This window comes from Pantherophis guttatus, chromosome 7 (assembly GCF_059756535.1).
Source record: "Pantherophis guttatus breed Tessera chromosome 7, ASM5975653v1, whole genome shotgun sequence".
Classification (NCBI taxonomy): domain Eukaryota; kingdom Metazoa; phylum Chordata; class Lepidosauria; order Squamata; family Colubridae; genus Pantherophis; species Pantherophis guttatus.
In genome coordinates this window covers 78,814,412-78,839,917 of record NC_142069.1, presented here as the reverse complement: position 1 = coordinate 78,839,917, position 25,506 = coordinate 78,814,412, and the positions used below count along the sequence as shown (strand labels likewise).

The 25,506-nt window shown below is 40.9% G+C and overlaps 1 protein-coding gene across 4 annotated transcripts in view; it reads left to right on the top strand.

Moving 5' to 3' along the window:
* The window catches only part of SCUBE1 (signal peptide, CUB domain and EGF like domain containing 1), a 204,677-nt gene that overhangs the window by 11,267 nt on the left and 167,904 nt on the right, over window positions 1–25,506 (top strand). The gene's annotated exons all lie outside the window — the stretch shown is intronic.

The following is a 25,506-nucleotide window of genomic DNA, read 5'->3' as shown; positions in this document are numbered from 1 at the left end:
GGAATGGGCTGCAAATGGAAGTACCGTACTTTTGCCTCCTAAAAGAGGGTGGAAATGTTGGTGCGTCTTATACAGCGAAACAGCTATTTTTGGCCGCCCGAAGCCCTGCCCGAAGCCCCGCCCCACAAGTACCGTTTTTGCAAAAAACAGGACATGCAGAGGCTTTGGGAGGCCTGCAGAGTGCTCCTGGGGGCTGGGGAGGGCAAAAATGTTTTTTTCCTTGCTTACCTCTTTGAAATCTTGGTGCATCTTATACACTGGTGCGTCTTATAGTCAGAAAAATACGGTATATCTGTTTTTCCTGGTGCCTTCTTGGTCTGCCTGTGATAGCAAAGGTTCCGCAGACATCGTAGAAGAGCCGCATTAGTTTCTGGTATCCAAAAGTCAGAAGAGGCAACTCACAAAAACCTACGCTTTTTAATAAAATTACAAGTATTCCTTGGGTTGCAATGGAATTTCCATTGCTAACTGAGGCGGTCATAAAGCACAACATTGTGTGCCTGCATCAATTAGCAACATCAATTCCAGCAATTCCAGCTATTGTCATGACCCCAAGACTGTGCATCAGGGGTGGGTTCTAAATTTTTTTACAACCGGTTCTGTGGGCGTGGCTTATTTTGTGGGCGTGGCTTGATGGTCATCTTTAAGATTTAGCAGAGGTACTGGTCTACCAGGCTTTTAACTGCTTGCAGAGCTGTACCGGTCTACTCATTTGTTTTTAGAGGCACCGGTCTACCTATTTATTTTTGCAGGCACTGGTCTACTCATTTGTTTTTGCAGCACTCGTCTACTCATTTGTTTTTGGAGGCACTGGTCTACCCATTTATTTTTGCAGGCACCAGTCTACTCATTTGTTTTTGGAGGCACCGGTCTACCACCACACTGCCTTTTTAACACTGATCAGCTGTAGGGCGGCCCTTTGAAGCCCCGCGGCAAGAATTTAAACAGTTTTTTTCCTTCTAGCCTATCAGCTGGGACTCAGGAGGCAGCAATAGATTGGGGGTGGGGCCAAATAAAAGGTAGGAATAACGCGGGGGGGCAGAACCAGTTTGGTGACATCATATCGTCACCACTACCGGCTCGGCCGAACCGGGCCGAACCGAGAGGAACCCACTGCTGTGCATGTTGCTAAGTGGGAAGAGGTGGGACTCCCAGCCAAGCAGAACGGTGGGTGAGAGTTGCAGTAGAGCAGGTAGGCAAAAAAAGGCAGCAGGGGTGACTCCTGCTGGTTTTCCCATTGATTTGCTTGAGGGAAACTGGCAGGGGATGTTGCAAAAGGAGATCATGTAACTATGGGATATTTACAACTGTTGTAATCGCAAGGCAGGTGCCGGGTGCCTGAATTTGCGATCATGTGATTGCAGGGATGCTGCGATGGCCACCGCTTTGTGAACTAGACTTATCTCCCCTCTGTTCAATGCTGTCATGACTCTTCAATCAGAATAGAGCTGGAAGGGACCTTGGAGGTCTTCTAGTCCAACCCCTGCTGAAGCAGAAGACCCTACATCATTTCAGACAGGTAGCTGTCCAGACTTTTCTTAAAAACCTACACTGATGAAGTACCCACAACTTTTGAAGGCAAGCTGTTCCACTGGTTAGTTGTCCTCACTGTTAGGGAGTTTCTCCTTAATTCCAGGTTATTTCTGTGCTTTTTTTTTTTTTTTTTTAATTTGATTTATATGCCGCCCTTCTCCGGAGACTCAGGGCAGCTTACAATGCGTTAAGCAATAGCCTTCATACTTTTGTATATTTATACAAAGTCAGCTTATTGCCCCCACAAACTGGGTCCTCATTTCACCTACCTTAGAAAGGATGGAAGGCTGAGTCAACCTTGAGCCTTGGAGAGATTCGAACCAGCAGTAATTGCAGGCAGCTGTGTTAATAACAGGGTGCTTAGACCACTGTACCATCAAGGCTTGATTAGTTTCCATCCATTGTTCCTTGTCTTGCCTTCTGGTGCTTTGGAAAATAAGTTGACCCCTTCTTCTCTGTGGCAGCCCCTCAAATACTGGAATACTGCTATCACCCCGAATCTTCCTTTTCTCTAGACTGGACATAGCTAATTCCTGCAACCATTCTTCATATGTTTTGGTCTCCAGACCCTTAATCATCTTAGTTGACTCTGAACCACTTGATGGTAATGCAAAACCTCCCTGTAAATAAGGAAATAATTAATTACATTAAAAATGCAATAAAGTGGATCAGAAAAGATGCTACCAAACTTTGTGAGCTATTTTTAAATAACTTCATTTACTTTATGTTTTATTTGCTTATTCACATTTTTTAACTGACCATTTCTCTCAATTTGGGGCAAAGTGGAGTACAGTATGTACATATTGTGTAAGAATAAAATAATAAGTTGATTTCTCTAGCAAATTTGCATACTGTACACTGAATAAGCTTTGAGCACATATGAACAAGTTAAAAGCCCTGCTCCCTAAACTTATCTCCAGGGAATCAGGTTTCTTACATTCCTTCACTGTCAGTTTGTATTTTACTCTTACTCTTAGCTTCCTATTCTTAAACTAACCATGTGAGGTGATTTTTTTTTTATTTTTTAATTTTGCACTAGCAATAGCAGTTAGACTTATATACCACTTCATAGTGCTTTTACAGCCCTCTCTAAGCAGTTTACAGAGTTAGCATATTGCCCCCAACAATCTGGGTCCTCATTTTACCAACCTTGGAAGGATGGAAGGCTGAGTCAACCTTGAGCGGGTGAGATTTGAACTACCGAACTGCAGCTAGCAGTCAGCTGAAGTAGCCTGCAGTACTGCACTCTAACCACTGTGCCACTTCGGCTCTTTTAGAGCTCAAAAATATTTATAAGAAAGAATTTGCTTCTACAGAAGACATGTATATTTTGTTTAGCAAAATCTGCCATTTTTTTTGTCCCTGATAACTGTATTTTGCTTGACCATAAACATAAGTTTAACTTGGAAAAAAAATGGCGAGAACACATGCTCTTCAGTAGCAACACCCAGATAAGCAGGGGTTAACACCAGACAAACAATCAAGCAGACTAATCAAGGAACTACCAAGGAGAAAATCATATCCCCACCAGCACTAGGAGGCAGGCTATTGCATATAAACAGGAACAAACCCCACACTCAGCACTGATGATGTTACCTAGTTGGGTAAAGAAACATCAGCAAGCAAATGACCAAACTCAAAGAGCATTAAGGACAAACATTCGCAAACATGAATTTGCAGCCTGATGCAACGGCAAATAAGGCAAATTCTTTATCACCGCAAATTGGCGTGGTGAATTGTTCTGCGGCAAGTTGGCTTATGCAAAATGGCTGCGGATCCCTCTCCAGAGAGGTGGAAACAAGGAGCTCAGGGCAATGTGGTACCAGGGCAATAGATGAAGGAATGTCTGGATACATGATGGGAGGCACATTCTTACCAGTTCAATGTTTGGAAGAATCCAGCATGCAGAAGTAACAGTTGCTTGAGTAGTCAGTTGGTTCCCACCAAATTCTTAGGATAGCAAATTTCATGACTCTTTTCTTCCTTGTACCAGTGGTGGGTTCCTCCCGGTTCGGCCCGGTTTGGCCGAGCCGGTAGAGGTGACGATATGACATCACCGAACTGGTTCCCTTTGTTCGGGAGGTGGTCCCCCCACCCCTCCCTCCCCCCTGCATTTTTCTTACCTTTTATTTGGCCCCACCCCCAATCTATTGCTGCCTCCCGAGTCTCAGCTGATCGGCTAGAAGGAAAAAAACTGTTTAAACTCTTGCCGTGGGGCTTCAAAGGGCCGCCCTATAGCTGATCAGTGTTAAAAGGCAGTGTGGTAGTAGACCGGTGCCTCCAAAAATGAATGAGTCGACCGGTGTCTCCAAAAACAAATGAGTAGACCGGTGCCTCCAAAAACAAATGGGTAGACCGGTGCCTCCAAAAACAAATGGGTAGACCGGTACAGCTCTGCAAGCAGTTAAAAGCCTGGTAGACCAGTACCTCTGCTAAATCCTAAAGAATTGTCACATGACCATCAAGCCACGCCCACAAAATAAGCCACGCCCACAGAACCGGTAGTAAAAAATTTTAGAACCCACCCCTGCCTTGTACCAACCTATAAACATAGCAGAATTATATCAATTTAAAAAATGATACTTCATACATGATCTAATATTGTGCAAGAGATTACCATGGGGCATAAAATATATATTGTAGTCTGTATTTTCCTAGAACACTGAAAACAGTGAAAATTTTCTTAATTGCAATTCTTTTAAACTGTGATAAATCACTGAAATTCCATCTAGCAAGCAGCAATTGTTCACCTTACCTTCAAGAGTGTTGTTGCAGTGTTCGCATGTGAAATGAATGTCCAGGATTTATCTTGATCCCAGGCAGGCATACCGAATTATGCTTTGTAGGCCTTGCACATCTTAACAGACAGATGTCTGTCAAAAAGTACTTTTTCACTCTTTGTCTTGATAAATTGTCCACACACATAGCAAAATGCATCTGCTGGATGCCATCCAGGGGTGAAATCCAGCAGGTTCTGACAGGTTCTGGAGAACCGGTAGTGGAAATTTTGAGCAGTTCGGAGAACTGGCAAATGCCACCTCTGGCTGGCCCCAGAGTGGGTGGAAATGGAGATTTTGCAATATCCTTCCCCCAGGAGTGTGGTGGGAATGGGGATTTTGCAGTATCCTTCCCTTGCCATGCCCACCAAGCTACACCATGCCCACCAAGCCACGCCCACAGAACCGGGAGTAAAAAAAATTGGATTTCACCCCTGATGCCATCTAAATCAGATATTGCTATTCACTATTCTCTTACTCAGCAATTAGACAACAAAATGTTGGATTAAGGCACCTATACTTTTATACTTTTATGGATATTACTGAATAGTCCGAGAAAATGCTAGACAGTTCTAAAAGATTCCAGAAAGTTCTAGAAAATTCTGGTCCATTCTAGAAACTTCTGGCAAGTTCCCATAGTTCCAGAATATTCTGGAAGTCTACTCAGCATTGCATATGGATTGAGAATGTTCTCAAAAAGAGATCAGTTTCAAAATATCATTGTCTTGACCATAGAAGTAAAGTTTTTGTGGAACAATAGCTAGTTTCTATTTTTTTTTAGGCATAAGGGATTAGGAAAACACACTTTGTACTGAAGAACAAAAACTGAATTGAAATTTGTCGTATGGTGTTATCTTTTTTTCTCTCTGCTTCCCTCTAGTAAACTTTCAAATCCCTCTGTTATCATCTGTTTATTATCCAGTACAGAAAACCTTCTCACAGGAGGATTTAGACATAGAATCATAGGGACCTTGGGGATCTTAAATGTTTGGAATTATAACTTTAATTTCTTTGCACATACCTTTTTGCTATCCTTTAGAGAGCTAAGCTCTTTCAGAGAGTCATTTTATCCAATGGTTTAGTACAGGTGTCTGCAACCTGCAGTTCCAGAGCCGCATGCGGCTCTTTGGGCCCCCTGCTGTGGCTCCCTGTTGGATGGCCCCACCCCTCGTCCTCTCCTCCCAGTCACTCCTCACCTGGCCTGAGAAGGTAAGGGTGACGGCGGGGGATGGAGAAGCGGCCGGGGCAGAGACAGAGAGATACAGAGAAAGGGGGGAAGAGGGGGAGGGGGGAGGGAGGGAGGGAGAGAGAGAGAGAGAGAGAGATGTCAAAAGGGTTTTGTGGTTCCCGTTGTTTTTTAATAACCAGTTTTCTGCCCTAATGACCAGCTGGGTAGGCGTGGCTAGGGGGCTCATTTGACTGGTGAAAGTGAGTGATGAGTTGGCCACGCCCACCGAGGTTTTGTGGCTCCCGGTGTTTTCTTTTCTGTGGGAAATGGGTCCAAATGGCTCTTTGCGTGTTTAAGGTTGCAGACCCCTGGTTTAGTAGGTGCTGCTCAATTTCATTCACTTTGTGTATTGTTTTAAAATGTATACGAAAAAAGTACAAAATGTAAGCAATATGTAGACAGGACTATAGATCAAACAGATTTGCTCAGATATTTCACATGGCCTAAAATTTCAGGCTGAGAAGATAATGAATGTTATGTGTATTCACGCATGCAAAAAGATAGATGAGCCTTCAATTGTGTGATCATAGCTTTTTGACACCGTCTTGTGAAACTCCTACTTGATGGAACCGGAATAAATTTACATAATGCCCTTTCACAAGATTACACCCATTTCTGACACCAACCTATTTAATTAGACATTAATATATTAATGTCTAATTAAATAGGTTGGTGTCAGAAATGGGTGCAATCTTTTGAAAGGGCATTATGTAAATTTATTTTCACACATTTCTTTTAAATTTATTTATACAACAGTTTCTAAACTAACGTAACCCACTGCAGTCATTATATCTGATCCATCCAGGATCAAATATCCTCAGTTGATTCTTAATAACGAAAATATTCCTTAGAATTATAAGTAGGATATTTCCATAAAATTGCATTTCATTCCCCAAAATCATAGATCTCAGTTGTTAATATCTCCACAGATCTTTTTTTTGTTCAAGGAATCTTCCTGCAAGTTGAAACACAGCATCACTTGGCAGTTGTCTTCTGGTTGGATATAATAAGTCTATTCCATAGTCTCCATCAATTTTCTGAAGAAAGTCCAGTTTACCATGGATCCATTCTGTCATTTCTAAGCCTTTTATATTCACGCCCCTTTCAGTTTTCTCCAATGAGCCTGCAGTTCTCAAACAAGCTCCTTCTCCTTCAGTTCTGTCAGCAACAAATGGACTCAATCAGTAGTGCAATTCAAATCCCGTCACTACCAGTTCGCCTGATTTGGGGCGAACCGGTAACAATTCACCACTCGACTCAATCCACCCAATTGCAAGTCTGATTTAGATGCTGTTACCTGTATCTGAGTGTCAGTCCTTAGGCTGATTTATAACTGTTGTCAATTCATCAAACCTTTTATCTAAATTTTCATTTAGAGCTTTTAAACTGAAAAGGCTTCCAAGAAAGTTTTGACATTTACGTTAATCTGGCTCTCGCTTTCTTTTGTATCTCTTTGTGTGTGCATTATAAAAAAGACATGATATATAATGTTCCAAATCTTTAATTTGTTATTGTTTTCATTTTTAGTACAGTCTAAATCTCTTTTATGGCTGGACTTTCATAATGAAAACATGTAGGTAATTCCTCTTAGGGACAAAAAAAAAAGTAGATATTCTATAATAAAATGACCACAGGAAAAATTAGGTTAATATTTCCCACAATAGAAAATGAGTAGGGGAAAAAAAAAAAAAAGAATAGCTCCTGTTTCTTTAAGAAGAAAGAAAAAGACCTGGAATATATTCAGAAGCAAAACAAAGCAACTTAGCTCCCTTAAAAACTAATAAAATACAAAATCCTTGCAGTAGAAATCTGATCTGATTGTAAATGAATGAAAGTGATCTGATTTACAGTCAGATCACTTTCATTGGCAAGGGGAAACTTTTTATACCATCGACTGCTATGCGGCAAAAACTAAAGTGTTTCGCAACTCCAAGATAAATCAGTAAAAAGAGGTAAAAATTCAGATTTATAATCTAGCAAGGGTTTAACATAAGCCAGAATTCAATCAGATGTTTGACAGTTAAAGATGTAAACAAAAAACAAAAGAAAAATTCAAAACGTGATGTTAAAACTAAGGTGCGCCTAAAAACAAAACGTTGACAGGAAAAGATGGAGACCTAAAGCTCCAATTGCTCTTACGAAAAATGACAATTATTGTTGTGGCCCGCCAGCGGCTTGCTGATGACGAGGAGGCTGGTGTGGTGTCACACCAGCAGCCTGTGCAGCCGGCACTCGCGTCGGAGAGCGAGGAGGCTGAAGAGGATGTGGTGCCAGAGGCAGAGACTCAGAGACTTAAATAGTTTGGCCCAGATAGATTAAAACCCCAATCAATTTAAAACAAATTTAAACTTTGAGTATAAAGATATTAAAAATATTAAAATATTAAAAATTGTTTAAAAAAAGGGAGAAAGTTAGGCCAGGCCCGCCTGGTGAAATAAAAAGGTCTTTAGAGCATGGTGGAAGGTCTGCAGATCCGGGATCCTCCGTATCTCCGGGGAGAGCTCGTTCCAGATAGTAGGTGCCCCCACAGAGAAGGCTCTCCCCCTGGGGGCCACCAGTCGACATTGTTTGGCCGATGGCACCCGGAGGAGCCCCTCTCTATGAGAGTGTACCGGCCGGTGGGAGGCTATTGGTGGTAGTAGGCAGTCTCGCAAGTAGCCAGGTCCTGAGCCATGGAGCGCTTTAAAGGTGGTAACCAAAACCTTGAAGCGCACCCAGAAGACCACTGGGAGCCAGTGCAGCTCGCGCAGGAGGGGTGTTACATGGGAGCGCCATGTCGCTCCCATTACCACCCGCGCGGCCGCACTCTGCGCCAGTTGGAGCCTCCGGGTGTTCCTCAAGGGGAGCCCCATGTAGAGAGCATTACAATAGTCCAGGCGGGAGGTGACGAGGGCATGAGTGACCGTGCGTAAGGAGTCCCGATCCAGAAAGGGACGCAACTGGCGAATTAGGCGAACCTGATGAAAAATCCTCCCGGTCACGGCCGTCAAGTGCTCGTCTAAAGACAGCCGTGAATCCAGGAGGACACCCAAGCAGCTATATGAATTCCTCCAGTAAGTCCCCAAATGGCTGACTACCGTGTTTTCTCCAAAATAAGACCCTGTCTTATATTATTGTGAACCCTGAAATAAGTGCTTGGCCTTATTGCCATGCGCTCAAAAGCCTGATTGGGCTTATTATCAGGGGATGTCTTATTTTGGGGAAAACAGGGGTTATTGGGAAGTCAACAGGAGTTGAGCTTGACTGAACTTTTATCTTTTTGTATGTGTGCCTGTGTGCCTGTCCTTTCTATAATTTGAGTCTTCTTCCACTCAGCTAAAGGTATAAATCTGACTAATCAGAATTCCTTTTAAAATACTGTTTGAAAATACTGTTAGAATGCATGTTGCTACACTGGGAAGATCCAGGATAAAATGTTATTTGAAAGACTTTTGGATTGTTTATTTTGGGTTGTTATGAAGATGTCAGGTGCAAGCAACCAAATACACTCGTAAATAACTAAAGTAAGAACTTTAATGACTTCTATCCATAATGCAAGAAACTGCTTGTCTCCTGGAAAAAACTAGATATGGTTTCATGAATATTGGCTCCACTTGCATCTACACAACAACTTGAGGCTAATACCTCACTTGACCCCTCTTTCCAGCCTGGGTGGTAATTTCCCAAAAGAAGATAATATGAAGACCCACTAATGTGCATTGTCTTTACAGGAAATGTAACAATTAATTAATGAATTATGATTGTCACAAAGGAAGGCAAATATATGTGCGGGATAATGATGTGCAATCAAATTTGGGTTAGTCACCAGGACCAGAGATACCTGAGCTTTCAGACTCATGCTGGAGCCCATCTTCAGGGAAGGGCCCCATTTCCCAGGCTTCAATTGTTTTCCTGGCTATCTTTGTACCTGCATGGCCAATGATCTTACTAGCTATGAAATTAAATGTGTGTCCTTGTTCATTGCAATGAGAGGCTACCAATGAGTTTGGGTCTCCTCGTCTGACCTCTCACTTGTGTTCTTGCAAGCTGGTGGTTCGCTTCTTCTCTATTTGACCTACATAGTCACAGGGGCAATCCATGCAGGGGATCCGATAGATTACATTGGAAGTATCTCCCACCTCCAAATGATCTTTACGGTGCATAATTTGTCCTCATACGGTAGCCTCTGGGCAGTGTGCGATACCCACTTGCAGATCATGGAAGCAGGGTTCTACTGCTTCTGAAATGTTTTTGATGTGTGGCAGGGCGTGGCCTAGAGTTAGTCCTTCTTTTTTCTTACCTTCTTTTTTGTTTTGTCTCCTTTGCTTTTTCCCCAGGCATCTTGTAACAAATGTCTGTGGGTACCGAGTCTACTTGAATTGTTCATGTAGGCATCTTCTCTCCAGTTGTTTAGCTTGCTGAGTAACTACAGGGGAAGGGGTGAAATCCAGCAGGTTCTGACAGGTTCTGGAGAACCGGTAGCGGAAATTTTGAGTAGTTCGGAGAACTGGCAAATACCACCTCTGGCTGGCCCCAGAGTGGGGTGGGAATGTAGATTTTGCAGTATCCTTCCCCTGGAATGGGGTGGGAAGGGAGATTTTGCAGTATCCTTCCCCTGCCACACCCACCAAGCCACGCCAACCAAGTCACCACCTCTGGCTGGTCCCAGAGTGGGATGGGAATGGAGATTTTGCAATATCCTTCCCCCAGGAGTGGGGAGGGAATAGGGATTTTGCAGTATCCTTCCCCTGGAGTGGGGTGGGAAGGGAGATTTTGCAGTATCCTTCCCCTGCCATGCCCACCAAGCCACGCCCACCAAGCCACACCCACAGAACTGGTAGTAAAAAAAATTGGATTTCACCACTGTACAGGGGGTTCTCACTCTAGTGTTCTGATGCAACTGTTTTTGTGTGACAGTGGATGGTTACTGTTGAACCTAAGAATGTGTGGAGTGTTGGTGGCCTTACGATAAACTTCTAGGCTTCCATCTTCCTGCCTGTTGACAAGCACATCTAAAAATTGTAATTGTCTAGCCGTTTCTTTCTCCATTGTGAAGCGTATGTCTGGGAAGATGGAGTTCAGTAGCATGTGACGGTCTTTCAGTATATTTCTTTTGATGATGACAAACGTGTGGTCCAGTGGTGAAATCCAATTTTTTTTTACTACCGGTTCTGTGGGCGTGGCTTGGTGAGCGTGGCAGGGGAAGGATACTGCAAAATTCCATTCCCAACCCACTCCAGGAGAAGGATACCGCAAAATCTCCATTCTCACCCCACTCTGGGGCCAGCCAGAGGTGTTATTTGCCGGTTCTCCAAACTTCTCAAAATTTCTGCTACTGGTTCTCCAGAACCTGTCAGAACCTCCTGGATTTCACCCCTGGTGTGGTCCATGTAATGGCATCAAAATTTAGGTGTGTAGTTTTGAAATGCACGGTGTTCTCGTTTGCACAGGACAGTTTCTGCAATGACTAGTGATAATGGGGATCCCCTGGGTATTCCTTTTATTTGCTCATACATTTTCCCTTTAAAAAAAAAGACAATTATGATTGTCTTTAACAATAATTTTTAATGGCAGAAATTTGTCAGACTGGTAGAAAGGCACACAAAATGTTCTGGTGGAGGTCATATTGTTCTGGATCTTGAACAAAGAGAGCTTATCTTGCTTTCTCTGACTAACATGTTTCCCTGAAAATAAGACCCTATCTTATATTTTTTGAACCCCGAAATAAGCGCTTGGCCTTATTTTCAGGGAGGTCTTATTATTTTGGGGAGCGTGAAGCAAGACGGGGCTCCTCTTGCTGTCTTACCTGATTTCCAGCTCTGTCTCCCTAACCTAGGGGTCAGCAACCTGTGGCTCTGGAGCCGCATGTGGCTCCTTCACCCCTCTGCTGCGGCTCCCTGTCACGCAAAATATGCATCACAACCGCCAATGTGCGATACCCGCCCGCTTGGGATTTATTGAGCTTTTCAACCCCCAGTAGGCCAACCATGGATAAATCCAAGGAAAGAAAAGTTTCAGAAGAAAACAGAACGTTTAATTCAACTACATATGCTAGTTTTGTGGCCGCTCAAGAAATAGGCACGGGAAGATTTTTGTGGCTCCCAGTGTTTTCTTTTCTGTGGGAAACGGGTCCAAATGGCTCTTTGAGTGTTTAAGGTTGCAGACCCCTGCCCTAACCCTAACCAGAGGAAATGGCGGGGACCGGCTGCACATGCTGCACATGCGTTTAAATACTTTTGGGGAGGGCTTATTTTCAGGGAAGCGGCTTATTTTAGCGTGTGTGCTCAAAAGTCCGATTGGACTTATTGTCAGGGGATGTCTTATTTTCGGAGAAAGAGGGTAGGTCTGGCATTAGAGCTGTTTATGGAATTATTTTCAATTTTGAAATCAATACTTGTGCTCATATTTGGCAGTTTTAAAGGTAACATCCCCAGATGATAAACTGAGTGTCCCACTTTTGTTCCAGTTGTACTAAAAATATCCCTATGCAAAGACATTGCATGCATCATAATTTGGATTTTTTATATATATATGTATATATATATATGTATATATATATATATATATATATATATATATATATATATATATATATATATATATATATATATATATATATATATATATATATATATATATATATATATATATATATATATATATAATATATATATTACTTTACTTCTCCACGTTCATATTTGGACGCAGATATCTTTGCATTTAGCGAATGCTGACACCAAAACCAACACAGTACTTTATAAATAAAACATGTGGGTTTCTTCACTCATAAATGAAGTCAGTGTTTTTTACTAAATGCTTTTCAAATTGCAGGGCAAATTTTATTTGAAATATTTGGCACAATATAAAGTCAGTCCATTAAAAAGATTAAAGACCGGAATATTATTTATTTTAAATAATTAAAAAACAAAACAGTGACATTTCATATTCTCGAAGGGCACTGAAACTGTTTGGTCATGACTTGTTTGTGTGCCTGTAAAACATTTTTGTGGTTTGTCTTTTATTTTTATATTTGGCTCAGATTTGTTCTAATGTCATGGTTTCCATGTCTCAAAGCTTGGAAAGCTTCGATCGCCAAGGAAGTCAGCTTTGCTGCTTTGCAAACAGAGTGACACGGAGAAAAGCCCTTTCTTCTCCCGTGCCCATGTGATCCAAGGAATTAATTCTACCTTCTGGAAAAATCTAACTACATCTGCAGCAATTTAAGGCAGAATCCTCAGTGCTGGTTTGTGCGGGTAGTCTAGCTAGCAAAAGTCAAAAAAAAAGGCAAGATGGAAATTCCAGTTATTCAGTTGCAGCCACAATCTTAACTTTTCACACATCCACACCAGGGATGGGTTCTACTTATTTTTACTACCAGTTTGCAATGGGGCCGTGCGTGCATACGCTTGATTCGTGCACGCGCTTCTGCGCATGCGCAGAAGCTTCCTGATGACGTCGGGGTCAGTGGGCGGAGCCTCCCGCTGGTTTTACTACCGGTTCTATAGAACCGGTCTGAACTGGGGGTAACCCACCACTGATCCACACCCCAGCTAGCTACATCGAAAGTTTTCTATATCTTAAAAGTATATTTGTATTTTTGATGCTGATCTCTGTTTAATGTCAAACCTGTCTGCAATCTAAGCTTATTCAATGCATAACTTTCTTTCTGTCCCCTTATCCGTTGGCTCACATAATAAAAACTTCTTTAGGAATTAAAGTTAGATATTCTATAGAAACCCATGTTACAAAATGCAATGTGCGTACTTTCCCCTTTACTTAGTGCCTTCTAGTGGATAGGCAAGCAAAGGAAGCTAAAATTGAACCTTGGAGACCTGAAAGATAGTTAGATGCCAAGAATTCTACATGTCCACATGTATGTAAGAGGGCTGTGAAAATATTTACAGACCCCTCACATCCTGGATATAAATTGTTTCAACTTCTACCCTCAAAAAGACGCTATAGGGCACTGCACACCAAAACAATTAGACACAAGGACAGGTTTTCCCCGAATGCCATCATTCTGCTAAATAAATAATTCCCTCAACACTGTAAAATAATTTACTAAGACTGTATTACTACCATGTTTCCCCAAAAATAAGACCCTATCTTATATTTTTTTTAACCCCAAATAAGCGCTTGGCCTTATTTTCGGGGAGGTCTTATTATTTTGGGACGCATAGAGGAAACCAGAGGAAATGGCGGGGACCAGCTGTGCATGCGTTTAAATATTTTCAGGAGAGGCTTTATTTAATGCATGCGCTCAAAAGCCCAATTGGGCTTATTTTCAGGGGATGTCTTATTTTAGGGGAAACGGTATTATTCTTCTCTTTGTTACTAGTAGCTATCTCTTCCCACTTATTACTATAACCATGTTGCTTGTATCTTTCAATTATATTGTTTTTGTTTCCTAGTATGATTTGATAGCTTATTAGTAACCTTGACTATCACTAAGTGTTGCATCTTTTTATTCTTGATGAATGTATTTTATTCTCCTTATGTACACTGAGAGCATTTACACCTAAGACAAATTCCTTGTGTGTCCAATCTCACTTGGCCAATAAAAAATTCTATTCTATTCTATTCTATTCTATTCTATTCTATTCTATTCTATTCTATTCTATTCTATTCTATTCTATATTATTCTATTCTATTCTATTCCATTCCATTCCATTCCATTCCATTCCATTCCATTCTATGATAGGTTAGCTTTGCATTAATCATAAAAAAATAGCTCATATTAACAGCTATATCTCAGATGAATTTAGGGGCATAACCTTGTGTTATAATACATTCTCTTCAATGCGCAATGGGATTGTCAGGATTAAGTCTCTGACCTCTGACATCTAGCAAATCCACTAAAGATGCACTCATCCTATCTAGTAGATCCTATAGTGATTAACACTTTTTAGACCAGACCAACTCTTAAACCAGGGAGAATTTTCATCAACTTCAACCAAGAATTTCTGGAGTTTAGTCACTATTATGTACTCTAGATCTTAACCAAAAATGAAAAACCTGTCACTGGCCAATGGTTATTCTCCCCCCCCCCCCGCTTTTTAAATATTCTTTATCTTCAAAAATAAAATACAAAACAAAGAAAAAGAAAAAAAACTAACGAACATCCAGCAACAACAACAAAAATGTGTACTAAAAAAAAGAGAGAATCGACATATGTGGGTAGATTGTAGATTGGGATAGATTGTAGGGGTGACACTGAAATATAATTTTATTGTATTTTATTTATCCATATATTAAATTATTGTATTTTATTCCAATCTCATTTTAAATTGTATTTTATTCCAATTCCATTTTAAATTGTTTTTATTGGATTTTAGTAATAATTTGTGTTTGGAACTCTGCACTTTGATATGGCCCGTGGGCTAATCAATAAAGTAAACTAACTAAACTAACTAATAGTAAAATAAGTTCAAAATACGTTGAAGGAGATGACTAAAGCATGTATCAATTAAGACAGGCCATTAAATGCTGAGTTATAATTAATTCTAGAGATATTAAATGGCAGTAAACATTCCAGTGCTAATAGCCCAACCATCCTCTTTTTTTAAAATATATATATATATATATATTATTTTAATGCAAACAGTCCATTTTCCATTAAACAGTGTGTTGTCTGGGTACAAATATTTTGTGCAATAACAGTTAAAGTTTACAACCATATTCATTATTTAATCTATTCTTAGTTTATTACCAATACATTAAATAGCTAATACTATGACTATCCTCTTCTTGATTTATTTAACTCTATTAACTCTATTAATACATTTTCTATACTTTACTCATCTATTTTTAATTCTAATTTTTATATTTATTCTCTAACCATCGATAAAATGACTCCCATATAGTATAATATTCTGTTTGTTCTTTCTCCTGTATAGCCAGCGTTAATCTATTCATTTCTGCACATTCTAATATTTTCCTAATCACGCTCTCCTCCCTAGGGATCTCTTCACTTTTCCAACTTTGTGCAAATACAATTCTAGCTGCAGTTATTACATGGATAATCAAATATATATTTTCTTTACCATAAGTTTCTGGTAAAATCCCCAACAGGAATATTTCAGGTTTCAAGTCAATATGTTGTTGTATCATCTTTTCCAACCATGTATGCATTTTTGTCCAATATTTTTTGGCTTCTATGCATGTCCACCACATGATAATACAAGCCAGGTGTCTGATGGCATTTCCAACATTTACCTGATTCATTTTTAAACATCTTTGCAAATCTTGCCGGTGGAAGCCCAACCATCCTCAAAGCTGTAACAGCTAGACAAACTCATTCCATCCTATTATCAGGTTTTGTGGTATCAATAGATTAAATTGTTTATCCAAAACAGATGATCATGGTTTTATTATTAAACTATTGGGCATTAACCAACCAAAGTAGCTTTAGACTAAAAACAGCTCTTAAATCAGCTTCTCACGAAATCTATTTTAGTTAATGAAGCCCACAAATTCTTTTGAATGTTGGGATACATCAGTGCACTCTTTTTAATGAAGATGTATGCTGAAGAGTTAAGACAACAATATACAAGGCAAATTGACCACAGCTTAAAAGAAGTATCTCTTCCACGCAAGAAGAAGCTGTTGGTTAGGAGGTGGAATGTACAAAAATAACAAGATTCAAACTGTACAGCATTATTAATTGATTTCCATTTCATAGCATATTTCACAATGCAGATTCTTGTAAATTGTGGTTATGTTCCTAAAAACACAGGACTTTTTTTTTTTAACACACTGTGCCAAAGAGGAATTGACATAGCTGTGAAAGAAAGTTTCTGTAAATAAATTTTTCCATCTGCTTTAAATTGGTTTGCTCCAAATTAGGTTTTTTTAATTTGTTGCTTATTTCCTAAAATACAAAATCTAACCATGCAGAAGGCCTTTCATTGTAGTGTAATGCAATAGATATTATGTAATGATTTAAAAAAAAAAAATCATACAGCCATATAATTTTCTTGGAAGGAGAATTTTCTCTACCTAAAATAAATCTTCAAAAAATTGGTAGGAGAGTATCCCCTCATCCCAGTGGTGAAATGCTTTGAAATCTGCTACTGGTTCGCTGCGCGCACATGTGCACTGTGTGCCAAACGCGCACTTCATGTGCATGCGCACTGCAGGCGCTACCGTGCAGCACTGAAAAAGGAGGCGTAAGCCTTTTCTGAGGTAAGTAGAACAGCAAGGGGGGGGAACAGCTGTGTTGTGTGATTTAGATTCACTATGAAGCAGGATTTCCTGCTTTCTAGCGAATATAAATCGTGCAGCACAGCTGATCATCGGAAATACCAGTTCGTCTGAACCGGTAGCATTTTTTTTACTACCGGTTCACCTGAACCAGTAGCTTTTTTTACTACCGGTTTTCCCGAACCGGCCTGAACTGGTAGCATTTCACCCCTGCCTCACTCCCAAATTCAGATTATAATTGAATATGCATTGATGAACTGCTGTATTTGCTTAATGAGACAAGACATTGAACTGGAGCTGAAAATTGTTCTGTTCTCTCCCTTGGGTTAGATTCAACTGAGGATAAGGCTAGGGAAGAGAAAGCCAAAATTACCTGCCAATCATTTGTCACAAGAAGCTGTTTTTTGTAGGTTTTAAGGATTGAGATAGCCGATGTAGCTCAGAATTTGAATATCTGAATACCAGAGATAAGTATAACTATTTCCTTTTCAAATTTAGAAATCACTGTGTATCTACATAGGTCTCTTTAGATGTCTTTCATTTTGACTACTAGTCATAATTGTTTGTGATTGTGTCTTCAGTATGTCTTTTTGTTTATATGATTTCTAGTTTTTCTCATACAGTATTTTTTCCTTCAGGGTTTTAAGATGACCTGCTGCCTGAGTTCATCAGAACCTTTTCTTCTTAAATCCATTATATACTTCTCTTTTCCTTCCTTGATATGAACTTATGGGTACCATTGTACTCTTGTCCCAGCAGATGAGTTACCTTCACTCCTTCAACCAATCTCTTATATATTTGTTGATTTATTTATTTATTTAAAACTCTTATAGGGCCGCCCATCTTATGTGCCACAATTCTGAGTGGCTCACATTTTTAAGGCTCCCAGTAAACCAGTAAAATCAGAACCCAGTACTCTAATCAACTGTCTCATACATCAACAAATACCATTCTCAGGATTTAATCTCACCCTATCCCACTGTGTTGTAAGGGTTAGATCTAGAATACTCAAATCAGTGGTGGGTTCCTCCTGGTTTGGCCCGGTTCTCCCGAGCTGGTAGCGGTGACGATATGACATCACCGAACCGTTTCTGCCCCCCCCGCCCCCCCAGCCCCCCGCGTTATTCTTACCTTTTATTTGGCCCCACCCCCAATCTATTGCTGCCTCCTGAGTCCCAGCTGATGGCTAGAGGGAAAAAAACTGTCTAAACTCTTGCCGCAGGGCTTCAAAGGGCCGCCCTACAGCTGATCAGTGTTAAAAGAAAACAAATGAGTAGATCAATGCCTGCAAAAATACATGAGTAGATCAGTGCCTGCAAAAATACATGAGTAGATCAGTGCCTGCAAAAATAAATGGGTAGACCAGTGCCTGCAAAAAATAAATGGGTAGACCAGTGCCTGCAAAAAATAAATGGGTAGATCGGTACAGCTCTGCAAGCAGTTAAACACCTGGTGGACCAGTACCTCTGCTAAATCCTAAATAATTGTCACATGACCATCAAGCCACACCCACAAAATAAGCCACACCCACAGAACCGGTAGTAAAAAGTTTTAGAACCCACCCCGACTCAAATGTTCTCAACAGAATTTCTGTGCTGCAGAGTTTTGGTGCAGGCATTGCAACACCTTCCTTCTTTCAGTTTGCTTTCTTCCTTTTGAATGAGTTATAGCCTCAATTGTAGCCTTCCACATGTATATACAGCCATATATGCACCAAGAGCCTTGGTGGTGCAGCGGACTAAAGTGCTGTTAAATAGCACTTAGCTGCCAGCTGCCTGCAATTACTGCAAGTTCAAATCTCACCAGGCTCAAGGTTGACTCAGCCTTCCATCCTTCTGAGGTAGGTAAAATGAGGACCCGGATTGTGGGGGCAATACGCTGACTTCGTATAAAAAAGAACACCGCTTGTGGGGGCGAAAGCCCTACTAAGCAGGTATATACAAAAGTATGAAGGCTATTGCTTAACTCATTGTAAGCTGCCCTGAGTCTCCGGAGAAGGGCGGCATATAAATAGAACCAATAAATAAATAAATAAATCTTACACATCAATATATAATATCACATCATATTTTCCTCCTGTGTTAGGACTTCCAATTCTCCATGTTTGTTTCCTGTACTTTGCACTGGTGTAGAATTAGTTACTTAGATGATGCAACCCCAGATTGCAAATGGTCTAAATAGTTCTTGGCAGCACCATAGCCAGTTGCAGGAACTTGTTTCTCTCTTCTTATGTCTTGATGTTCGATTGAAAAAACACAAAAACACTATTTATGCTTTCAGTTTTTTTTCCTTTCCTGCCCAGGACCTCATAGTGTCTGGAAATCTGCTTGGGATTTGGGCTGGTAATATTATTCAATTTCACATGAATCAATAGGAAGTGATGATTATTGGTTGGTTGAAGAGTCTCTTGTTTATCTCTTGGATACTGGTATCTAGAAAACAACTCAACTCCTGCCTTGCTGAGTTGCTGTCAGACCCATCCCAGCTTGGGCGTTCAGAAAAGAAAGACCCTCAATTCCATTTGTAGTGACTGATGCCAAGTGGTTACAGCATAGCAAAGCCAGATCTGAGGATTTCCTGCTTGTCCCGGTAATTTTCCTTTCTCTCAAGCCCTTCCCCTCTTGGTCATCATGGACATGTCCAATAAGGTTCAAATTAGGTGTTTTGGTAACAGCTCCACATTTTGGCGCCTCTTTGGACAGACATTTCACATTCCATTCCCAGACTTGCCTCTGATTCTCTCAAGCTCTGTTCTGGGCTGGCACCTCTGATTTCTCACATCCTGTCATCTCCCTTCCCTATATCCCGTTGCTCCTTTTTAGGGCAGGATGCCATCAAAGCGAAACAGGGCTCCCTATATCCCCATGCTCCTCCCTCCCCCTCTTTTATGGCAGGATGCCATCGAAGCGAAACAGGGCTGAAGCAATGCAGTGGCAGCTAAGATGGTATTCAGCAGGTTCCGACCATTTCTGGGGAACCGGTAGCGGAAATTTTGAGTAGTTTGGAAAACTGGTAAATACCACCTCTGATTGGCCCCGCCCCCATCTATTCTCTGCCTCCCGAGTCCCAGCTGATTGGGAGGAAATGGGGATTTTGCAGTAACCTTCCTCTGGATTGGGGTGGGAATGGAGATTTTACAGTATCCTTCCCATGCCACGCCCACCAAGCCACACCTACAGAACCGGTAGTAAAAAATTTTGAAACCCACCACTGATACAAACATACATGTGATAGGCACATACAGGCAAGCAAGCAATCTTCAAATCTACAGGGAGAGCTGCAGTGCAGATAGAACACGACGAGGAGAGAGATACACGAGGAGAGAGAGAGAGAGAGACGCCTTCTCATGGCCTCCCTTATATAGACAGCTTCTTAAAGTGGCAGTAATCCTGCTGACTCATCCTCAATTCATCATCCTGGTCCACAGCCTTATAGCAGCTGGTCAGCTTTAAATCTGCATTACGCTGACATATAAGAATGAAAGCGCTTTACTCATAAATTTAGTATTTGATGTTGCTTGGTGTTGATCTTGGCACCAATAGAACAAATTTGTACTTGGATACCAACATGGCATCACTATCACCACTATGGACAGAGGCCACACTTTGGCATTGGCCAGGCTTCCTGCGGTGCCTGATTAAAGGGTGGCTGGCCCAAGTCATCACTAGTAAATATGTCCAATTATTTTTTCCAGTAATTAAATCTACTTCTTAAATTTATCTAGCTTTCAATTCTGGAGCTGACATTTTCAAATGAATTTTAAACACGACATGATTTTTTTTCCCTTCAACTTTAGCGCAATTCTGTAACAACCCAAAATAGTATTAATTATGTGCATTAAGACAAATAATTGTCCATGAATGCACTGTACTTGAAACCAGCCTGAAAAACTAAATACAGTGGTCTAAATTTGAGGTCTAAATACGAGTATTGCCTGTCTCAAGTCCTCAAAATGTAAATAAGACTTTGAGGCATAATCCTGAGCTATCTAGACATGATACACAGATGCTTATTCCACATTATAAAACCATACCTAGTGGGTCTCAGATTGGGGAATATTAGTCTTTTTTTTTTTTTTTTGAAATTTTTTATTTTAAAACAAAAAACATAAAACATATATCCATCATCTATACAATTGCAAACAGTGTGTCGGTCGGTTACAAATCTTTTGTGCTTCCTCACCATATTCATTACTTACTAATTATCTGATTTCTCATATTACCAATCTAATAAGTATCTTTGTAGCATAATCCCCATTAATCTCTTTTCATAACAATTATTTTCAAATATTTATATTATAATATTCATTTCTTCATCCTCAATCAACAATAGTCATACCATTTTGTATTATATTTTATATATTTCTACCATTCTTATGTTCTAATAATCTCATCCCCATTTCATTTCCATATTTTATTATCTAACCATTGGTAAAATAAATCCCATATCTTATAATATTGTTTATCTTCTTGTTCTCTGATTTCAAATGTCAATTTACTCATTTCATAATTTTCTTAATAACTTCCTCCTGTGTTGGTATTTTCTCATTTTTCCAATTTTTAGCAAACACAATTCTAGCCGCTGTTAACACATTAACAATCAAATATCGCAATTCTCTATTGTATACTTATGGTACAATCCCTAATAAAAAGATTTCTGGTTTAAAGTCTATGGGAATATTAGTCTTATAGGCATGGGACATCACTCTATCCAGGGTTGGGTTTCACTTACCTTTACCACCAGTTCGCCCCACATGCACTGTCTGTGCATGTGCTTTGCTTGCTCGAGTACCTTCCACACATGCGCCCGGCCTCGAAAATGTGCCTAAATAGCACGACTTGGAGCCGGGGCAGGTGGGCGAGCCCATCCGTGATCTCCGCTACCGGTTCGTCCAAAGTGGTGCGAACCGGCTGAATACCACCTCTGACTCTATCTCATCACAGTCACATAAACGATGCAAATAATGTAGTTTTATCTGAAGTTAAAATAGGAGATTCCCAGAAGTAACATACGATCTTTAGACGTGAGCTTCAACTTTTACCAGAGCTTATTCTCTTCTTTCTAACAACATTAAAACTTAGCAAGACATAATTATTGTTTGTCAGGAGGAAAGTCGATTCTGGAGCGGTGAAAACAGTGTTTTCTTTATGACAACTAATTTCATAGTTCAGACATGTCTCTGAGCTCAGCTTTTCCTGGATGTGAAGCAAGCATCTGTGACCTGTCTTTGCTCAACTTCTGGGCTGCCAACTGATCCTGAAGACAGCAAATCTGGCCGTTCTCAACAGATTCTGGCCACATTCTGGGATGTTTTAATAGGGTTTTATTCTAGGAAAGTGCAGCTGGGAGCTTGTAACCTAGAGTGTGCAACTCTATTTTCCCTTCCATCTCCAGCAGCTTCTAGTGTTTAAAATCCAAGGCTGAAGGCAGCTGTGAAAACCCCAGAAGGAAAATAAAGCAGCTGCCAGTTGTTTCCAAATAGGACATTTTTATTCCTGATGTGTTTCAGAGTAGAATTTGTAATTAAAGAGCACTGGAAGTGAGCAGAATGAAGGAAAGCAGCATCAAAAGCTGACTTGGTAACATTTTGTAAATAATAAAAGTTGCTTACAAACAAAACAATTCCAAACAAACAATATCCCCTACGCTGGCAAGAAAGAAAGGAATGGGTTAGGTCAATGAGGGCTAACTTTTTTGGCGCCGAGTGCCAAAAACATCCATAATGCAATGCACATGCAACCCCTCTGCCTGTCCCGCCCCATGTGCATGTGACCCCCGGCTGCCCCGCCGCATGCATGCAGTTGTGACCACCCCCCTGCATCAGTGGTGGGTTCCTCCCGGTTCGGTCCGGTTCGGCCGAACCGGTAGCGGTAGCGATGCCGATATGACATCACCGAACCGGTTCTCCCCCCCTCCACCTTATTACCTTTTATTTGGTCCCACCCTCAATCTATTGCTGCCTCCTGAGTCCCAGCTGATGACTAGAGGGAAAAAAACTGTTTAAACTCTTGCCGTGGGGCTTCAAAGGGCCGTCCTACAGCTGATCAGTGTTAAAAGCAAACAAATGAGTCAGGTCGTAAGTGCGAGGACTGGTTGTAAGTGCAAGGACTGGTCGTAAGTGCGAGGGCCTTCCAGAAATGACTCTGACCAGCTAGCCACGCCCACCTAGTCACATGACCTCCAAGCCACACCCACAAAATAAGCCACGCCCACAGAACCGGTAGTAAAAAAAATTAGAACCCACCCCTGCCCCACATGCAACCCTCCACATATGTGTGTGACCCCCGCATGCCCCCCCACCCCCCACGCATGCACGTGCATCTCCCACATGCGCCCTGCCCCACATGCATGCGTGGTAGAGACTCAAAAACCAGCTGGCTGGCAGGAGGTGCACGCGCTTGCACGGCGGACCTGAGCTTGGGCAACGGCTCATGTGTCCGCAGAGGGGGCTCTGTGTGCCACCTGTGGCATGCGTGCCATAGGTTCGCCATCATGGCTCAGCTGCTTTCTCAGCTGCATCCCTAGAAGTATGCTTGGTACCATCCTTTCTTTCATTTTCCAAGAGGCTAAAACTGTGATTTTTCCAGTATGTCTTTGCCTTGAGTTGATTGTGGGCAACATCCATAGGTGTATCTGTAATATTAATTTCTTTGATTATTTTTTGTTTGTTTTTTTTATATTGGATCTTTTTAGGGAGAAATCTTAAATTTAATCCCGTCGGAATCTACACTTAGATTTTGAACAAGAGCATGACAGTTTATTCTCTGTGAAGCATTGTTCGCAAAAGGAGCTAAAATGTAAAACTCCTTCATAAATTTTCGTGGAATGAAAACGACACTGAAAAAAAAAAGCCATAGGCAGGATCTGCACTAATTTGCATTGTTTTCTTCCTTCCTCTTTTTTTTTAATTCCAATTTTATTTATTTCACCCATTTTGTTTTGCTTTGTTTTATTTCATTCTGGTTTGCTATTTTCTTATATCTGTATATATTAATTGACAAATCTGTGCAATAGATTTATTGCTGTTGTATTTCAAACTGCTTTTATTGGTTGTTTCAGTGTTGTATCTAACTTCTCTGGTCATTGACCATAAATAAATAAATATTGGAGTCATAAATTCATAGGATTGGAAGAGACCTTGGAGGTCTTGTGGTCCAACTCCTACACAAGGCACTAGTCTTTATTCCATCCCAAACAACTGGTTGTCCAGTCTTTTCTTGAAAACTACCAGCGACATAGCTCCCACAATTCTGGGAGGCAAGCTAATTATTCTCACTCTTAGTAAGTAATGTGCATGCCGGAAACCGGAAGAGCAGCTGGCGACAGCGCGCATGACCACAGAGAGGGCTCTGGGTGCCACTTCAGGCACGTTCACCATCACGGATCTAGTCCCTTTGTTTTCTACTAGACTCTTTTCATGGCCTTTGATTTTTTTTCCCCAAGGTTCAGGTTTTTCTCTAACGATTTTGCTTTCGCATCATGAATCTAAAAATATTGAAGGTTTTGCTTTAATATTAATGCTTCCAGTAAACTGTCTGGTTTTATTTAGTTCTGTGTTGAATTATTTATTCTTCTTGCAATCCAAGGCAATCTCAACCCTCATCTCCAGCATCCCGATTCAAAGGCATCTAGTTTTCTTTGTTCAGAATTTCTGATTCTTTGCCAGCCCTATGTTAGAATTGGGAAAAGCAGGGCCCTGATAATATATATCCTTGTATGACTCTGCACTTTAATGTTTAATTTGGTTTCGTCTTAGTCTTCCTCCCAAGGAGCAAATGGTTCTTTTTTTATATTCTTCATGAGGGTACTGGTAAAGCCTAGGAAGATAATGACTGTTAACACGTCAGTTTCATCTAATCCCATATATATTGGGCTACTGTTGCTTCTTGACATTATTATAGCAGTGGTGTTGTATGTTGTGTATGTCAGTGGTGGGATTCACATTTTTTAACAACCGGTTCTGTGAGCGCACGCTTCACACTGAAAATGGAGCATTTAGAAGCTCAGCTTCTTACCTTCCATGTCAGCAATTTTTTTTTTTTAATTTTGATTTATATGCCGCCCTTCTCTGGAGACTCAGGGCGGCTTACCATGCCTTAAGCAATAGCCTTCATACTTTTGTATATTTATACAAAGTCAGCTTATTGCCCCCACAAACTGGGTCCTCATTTAACCTACCTTAGAAAGGATGGAAGGCTGAGTCAACCTTGAGCCTGGTAAGATTCGAACCTGCAGAAATTGCAGGCAGCTATTCTTAATAACAGGGTTCATTAAACCACTGTACTACCAAGGCTCCTGATGATAAATAGAATAGCGAGAGGGGGGGAAATCAGCTGTGTCACTCGATTGAGATGAGCTAGAAAGTAGGAAATAAAGGACAGGATTAGGCGAGGCCAGCTGATCGTCAGACCTACCGGTTCACCTGAACCGGTACGAACCGGCTGAACACCACCTCTGGTGTGTGTGTTATATTATTAAGCAGCAGTCTGACTTTCCCCATCTCTTCTTTCACTTTCAACAATGAAGTCTTAAATCCCCCTCATTTCCAGCATCAAACTGGTGTCATCAGCATATCTGTTGATGTTTCCCTTAGCAATTTTAATTCCAATTTCTTTTTCTTTTAGGCAAGTATTTCTCATGATATATTCAGCCTATAAGTTGACAGTATACAATCTACACATACTCCAGAGGTGGGTTTCAGCAGGTTCTGATCAGTCCTGGAGAACTGGTAGCGGAAATTTTGAGTAGTTCGGAGAACCGATAGTAAAAATTCTGACTGGTCCCGCC